General features: G+C 44.2%; 1 pseudogene; it reads right to left on the minus strand.

Moving 5' to 3' along the window:
- Positions 1-1860: 1860 nt before the first annotated feature.
- Positions 1861-1978, minus strand: LOC126413606 (5S ribosomal RNA; annotated as a pseudogene).
- Positions 1979-6843: the final 4865 nt, after the last annotated feature.

Raw genomic sequence — 6843 nt, forward strand, 5'->3', positions numbered from 1 at the left:
ATAAAGAAATGACTTCTGCGTGTTCGTCGTCACAAAAACCGAAACCAACTTCTCCGTCTCCGCGATTTGATTTGATTTATTGCTCATTTAGAGACCTGTTGCCCTACATTTTATAACAGGACGTTCTTTTTACAGCTTTTCATGTACATTACAAAACTTATTCCATATTACAAACAGCAGTTCTTGTGTTTTGCAATTACAATGGAAGTAATAATAAATTAAAAACACATACATGTAAATAGATTCTTTGCGTCTCCATGACAACGAAAGGCTTCACAAAAGTCTGCGCACGCGAGAGCAGCTGACAAAAAATTTCATTGGACTGGTCTTTCTCATCCATCGTACAGCACGGTCCTCCCACCACTTGTTTGGCCCAATGAAGGATGTATTGCGCGGGATGCAGTACCTGGATCATGGGGAGGTTATTGATGAAGCGAGACGACGGTTCCGCAGTCGGCGAGTAGAGTGCTGCCATGGGGGCATACGGACCCTTCCAGTAAGGTGGCGTAAGGCCATTGTACTGAACGAAGATTATGTCCAAAAATAGGATTATGTAGTCAAAAAGAGTGGGGGATGAAGTGGTGTACTGGAATTCTGAATAAAACCAACCTGATTTGAGAAAAAACTTGTTTTACTTGTTGAACGTCGCTCATAGTATTCTCGCATTTAGTTACGTGGTCCTGTCAGGATGCAGTTTTCCAGCATACATCCATTTCTGTTCGACAGTTTCCTTACGCTTCCACATGAAGAGTGCTTTAAGTAATCAACAAAATTTTGCTCAGATACCCGAATGTGATGTTAGATTTTTTTTTTTTTTTTTTTTTTTTTTTTTTTTTTTTTTTTTTTTTTTTTTAAGCAAAACAGATAAAATCATACTCGTTCCGTTTCTCCCCCGCCCAATGTAGAAATATGACTATTGAGAGCTCTAATTTCTATCTTTCTGTTTGTTTCAGGTAAGCGTGAACAGCTTCTTGCATCTTCAGTGAGTACACACATATTTGCAACTGGCGTGGGATGCTTGCTGTGTTACGCAGCGAATGAGTTACAAGGTGATGTTTCTTCAACGTTACTCCACAATTAGGGATATCAAAACGTAATTCAGACCCCGTTTACTTTCAACGTCTTTTCCTCTTCTCCCTCCTCCTTGTCTTCACTTGATAAACCTCATTCACATTTTCTTTCTCATCCTTTCTTTCCTCGTCCTGTTCATCGTCTTCCTCCTTATCTTTCACTTCCATTCCTCCTGATGCTGAAACAACGCTGTAGAAATCACCATTCAGTGAAATTTCACGTTAAGTCAGTTGTTAAGAAGTAACTAACTTGCTGCATGCAGAGGTAAAGGACCCCCAACTCTGCTACTTCACTGTGACGACAGGATGATTTCGGGTACTAACCATACGTCGCCTCAGCGGTATGCAGTTCCTGAAATATTACTGTGTTAATGTTTGCACAGCGAAATAGAATTTTGCGTATGTTAGTCGAACTCCTATAGCGCACGACCCAGGTTTTGGAACCTGAGTCCATTTCCTACCGCCAGGCTGTTGCATTCGTGTTACTAATGGTTGCTGGACGATTGTCAAGCGAAGAGGCTTCAGCCTCTCAAAAAATCAAGCGGCAATTCCAAATACCTTAAGATTTTCCAGTACAAGAAAAATTATTAATGCCGAAGTAAGTAAGGCCCAACGGTACCTACCGGCCGCCGTGTCATCCTCAGCCCGAAGGCGTCACCGGATACGGATATGGAGGAGCGTGTGGTCAGCACACCGCTCTCCCGACCGTGTCGGTTTTCGTGACCGGAGCCGCTACTTCTCAGTCAAGTAGCTCCTCAATTTGCCTCACGAGGGTTGAGTGCACCCCGCCTGCCAGCAGCGCTCGGCACACCGGAAGGTCACCCATCCAAGTGCTAGCCCAGCCCGATAGCGCTTAACTTCGGTGATCTGACGGCAACCGGTGTTACCACTTCGGCAAGGCCGGTGGCGATACTACAGAATAATTGACTACTAATCCTTTAAATTTCGGGCATGCAGCCGCGGAAATAAAATTTCCTCCACTGATATTTCGGCCGCGTATCGTCCGGCCATCCTCAGAGTGAGTCACAAGACTGACGACAAGATGCCAAGCGCGGCCTTATATGCTCCACCGCGGCGCTACTGCGCATGCGGGTCACAGATGCTGGTCGGCGGCAGAGACATACGCTTACACATGCGCGGCCTGTGGCGAAGGCGTACAGACATTCGATTCGCTTATCGATGTATAATCGGCGGCGGTGACACGATGACGACTTCTCTGCAGTTCAATTACTCCAAGAGCCGGATTCCATGCTTTGTCCAAATTAAAACCATTATCTCTATTTATTAAATTGTTAGCTAATCTAATGTATATAGTTTCCTTGAAGATAGATTCCCAAAGCTAAGAGGTGGATGTTAAAATACTTATTACAGCCAGACAAATCAGCTGTGGCCGAACATTGTATTGATACAGGTCATTTCATGAATTAGAGTGATGTGAAGATTTTAACATCCACCTCTTCTTTTTGGGAATCTATCTTCAAGGAAGCTATATACATTAGATTAGCTAACAATTTAATAAATAGAGATAATGGTTTTAATTTGGACAAAGCATGGAATCCGGCTCTTGGAGTAATTGAACTGCAGAGAAGTCGTCATCGTATCACCGCCGCCGATTATACATCGATAAGCGAATCGAATGTCTGGACGCCTTCGCCACAGGCGGCGCATGTGGAAGCGTATTTCTCTGCCGCCGACCAGCATTTGTGACCCGCATGCGCAGTACCGCCGCGGTGGAGCATATAAGGCCGCGCTTGGCATCTTCTCGTCGGTCTTGTGACTCACTCTGAGGATGCCCGGACGATACGCGGCCGATTTATCAGTGGAGGAAATTTTATTTGCGCGGCTGCATGCCCGAAATTTAAAGGATTATTCATTACGCCGCGAGAAGTTGAAAATGCACATAATTGACTAGTATTTTTTACCGCCCTCCTGTATTGTGATTTGACAAAGAATTCTACATTTCTTTGCCGGCCGCGGTGGTCTCGCGGTTAAGGCACTCAGTCCGGAACCGTGCGACTGCTACGGTCGCAGGTTCGAATCCTGCCTCGGGCATGGATGTGTGTGATGTCCTTAGGTTAGTTAGGTTTAAGTCCCATAGTGCTCAGAGCCATTTGAACCATTTTCTACATTTCTTTAACTGCCTGGCACTATTTGACACTGGTGAACACTTGTCCAAGATGCGTAAGACAGAAGTGCTCTTCCTGAATAAATACAGCAGAGAAAAGACGCAGATTTTCTTTCTGCTATTCCAGGTAATCGGGTGGTCTTTCAGCAGGACGATCTTTCTGGAGTTTCTTGATACTCAGGATTTCAGTCCCCGTATTTGTCCTCCGTCTGCTAACTGTAGCATTTTAACGTTTACATATTGTGCCTGCTGTCTAATTTCTGCTTGATGTTTCTTCGACCTAGTACACGGAGGTCTCATATTTACTGTGTAACATGCGTCGCCTTCCTTGCAAGAGATTTTTAACAAACGACTGCTAATCATCAGGAGCTTCTGATATCTACAGTCCAGTACGTAGCCATTGCCTACTGTTTCAGTTCTGCAGTGACGATGTCTTGCGGCCAGTATGTAGCGTGTCCCCGTGGGCAGTCAGCCAACATCTGCCGTCAGGCGTCTTGCCTTGGTCGGCGTTGCGGATGCGATTTTAGCGTACTGGCTGACAAACCCGGCATTGCTCCGGTATCCATTTCGCATGTTTTCTATTATAAACGAAACTCCAGCAGTAAATGATGATGATGATGATGATGATGACTGGATTGTGCGGCGCTCAACTGCGCGGTTATCAACGGCCGTACAAATTGCCAACCTTTGCTCATCCAATCTCGCCACTTGCATGAATGATGATGAAATAATGAGTACAACACAAACTCCCAGTAATCTCGAGGCAGGTGAAAAATCCCTGAATCCGCCGGGAATCGAACCCGGGACCCCGTGCTCGTGAAGCGAGAACGCGACCACGAGCCGCGGACTCCAGCAGTGTAGGCTCGGTGTGAGGTGACCCCGGACAGATTTTTTTTTCTCTGGGCGCAGCTGCCTCGCGTGTCTACAACGCGGTTTTGTAAACGTCTTTATGGCAACGCCTCTTCGTAGCTCTACGGACTGCTATTGTTCCCGCTTACAGCTGATTCCGCTTCACTGCTGAAAGCTGCCAAAAGCACTGTCACTTGTCAGGGATTTTCTGAAGCTGACACGACTCAAGGAGTGTCTTACGTGGATAACACGGCAAGTGTCGTCACCTGATTTTTCAAAAATTACGCTCGGTTAAAGTGGGGTCTAAATAAACGCTTATTCCTAGACACTCGACCTTTTCTGAGTAAACGACGGTCAAAGTTTTCGCGTCAGTCTCCGTATCTAATTTGAACGAGTCACAGCATTTCACTGATAGCTGCTGATGTGCATCACAGTTTGCCATCTAATGTGGTATTCGTCTCGTAGCAAGATATATGAAACGTAAAAGTCGCGTTGCTTTTTGCTTTTCCGAGGATGATGGTCGACAATCGAAACCGGTCGGAATAAATGTGTAAAATTCAATACAGCAGTGTTACGATGCGTTTCCTACAACATATTTTATACTCTCAAACTCACTCTAAAACCTGTAGTGTACTTCCCATGGATGTAGAATCATGAAATTTGGCAGAAAGCAGACAGAACACTAGTTGCCTAATGAGCATCATCAGGTTCCAAAAAGGGTCACATGCAGTACGTTCAAACTGGATTACTGAGCACACTCGATGGCTAAAGTACGTTTTAGTAGTGTAGTAATACGGTGTTGTTTTTTTTTTTTTTTTTTTTTGCCGGAAAATTTACTTTCTGGGGCGTGATGCCTTTCCCAACTCAACGATTCAGTTGAAAATTACACTACTTCAGAGCTTCTTTTTAATACATTTTGCCCTCTTGGTTTTCATAATCGTTTTTGTGTTGTTGCAATTATTCTTATGGAAATTTTATGCGCTTATGCTACTCTTTCAACGCATCATTCTGTTTTATATAACAGATGAAATCTCTTGTGAATTTTCGCAATAATAGCAACTGAAAACAAACGGTTATCGCTACGCTTCGGAGATCTGAGAATTTTTATCGTTCTATTCTCAAGTACCGTCAGTACAAGCCGATGTGCAACGTGAAACGGGTATCCGAATGCTCGACGGCATTTCTTTAGAACACGATCGAATCGAGATTTGACATCAGTTTCTGAATTTGTCAGCACTAGTTGGTATTGCCATGGCATGTTTTCGTATCTTCTTCGAGAATACGATTATTAACTGTTATTCAGAGGTACTGCTTTAGCATTTTACAGTTTATAGACAAAATCAATTGTGAACACAGGGTGTGGTAGCAAACGTTCTATCACGAAGTAAAGCAACACGTGACGGCACTAATGCTTTTAATGGAAGCTGTCACACAGTTTGTTCTCTTGGTAGGCACTTTGCGCTGCTTTAGCTACACAGTGACCTGCTAGTTAGAAGAGACGTTGTGTACACTGTTTCGTCTTGGGCAGCGCAACGAGCGGCCAGCGGCCCGTAGCGGTGGCGGAATATGACATTCTGTGCGCGGCCCGCGGCGAAATTGATGCCATTTCCAGAGCCGAATGTACACATTATTACTCTCCCAGGGCGGCTCGGCTCGCCGCTGACCGCCGGCCGTAATAGCTGCGTTAATTTAAAGCTGGCTCCCTGTGTGCGTGCGTGCGTGCGTGCGTGTGTGTGTGGACGGAGGCGGTATCTGTGAATCAGAGCAGTCCCTCCCTCTGGCTTTCGCCCGTATCCCCTCTCTGTTCCCCTCCCGCTAATTTCGTTAGCTGGCGCTCGACGTCTATAGGGGAAACACAAAAAAATCTGCAACAGTTGATTCAGTTTTACAACCGATCTGGAAATGCGAGGTAATTTTTCTTCTTTATGATTTCGAATTTAATTTTTGTAAGTTGTCGTGTCGACGCACAGTTGTGTAGCACTTTTCGTGGTAGTGTCTAGTGATTTTCATTGTAGAGGTATGCAACTCATCCGCCGTGTGTCAGATTCTCTCCTTTATTCAAAAGATGCGATGCCCATGTTATTTTTATGACGCAGAGTGATGTACAAAAATGCGAATTAATTTACTGAATTAGCAAAATCGAAATGATGGGCAACAAGTCTATATCATGTGTAGCTAGCTGATTTGTAAACTGCTGCACCCATTCTCGCACTTAGTGACAAAAGCTCCAATTCATAACAGCTCCTCGTGGCAGAACATTTACAAATTCTTTGCACAGGATTAGGAATGTGTGTTCAGTTACTAGAAAATTTAATACTCATTCCAAGTCTCCAAAATGTGCAATAATATCCCACCAGACTTTTTTCGATAACACACGTGTTCTATATTAATGTAATACAGCAGTTGGGCGAGCAATAATTGGCTTGAATGAATTTTTAAATACAGACTAGGTGTGCTGCCTTACGAGAAACTCCGCGATCTTCATGTAATTTTTTTTAAAAATTACTTACTACAGTCCCTTGTCAGTCAGATGGTATAATTACCGGTTTTCACTTACAACCGAGTCACCGTCACGTGACCTGTTGAAAGAAAAGAATAGAGGGGTAGTGAAATAGTAGGAAAAAGAAACTACAAATGAAACTATCCACAACCGCACGTACTACGATACGTCACATACTAACTCATGAACTGAAGAGGGTTGGAGGAGTAACGTAATTCTTTTTGCCAATTTCAGTTTGAGAAGGCTTTCCTCTCAATCAATTCTACATTTTGAACATTTCCCGTGCAAGAGTTCCCAAT

The sequence above is a fragment of the Schistocerca serialis genome, chromosome 7 (genome assembly GCF_023864345.2).
Source record: "Schistocerca serialis cubense isolate TAMUIC-IGC-003099 chromosome 7, iqSchSeri2.2, whole genome shotgun sequence".
Lineage (NCBI taxonomy): Eukaryota > Metazoa > Arthropoda > Insecta > Orthoptera > Acrididae > Schistocerca > Schistocerca serialis.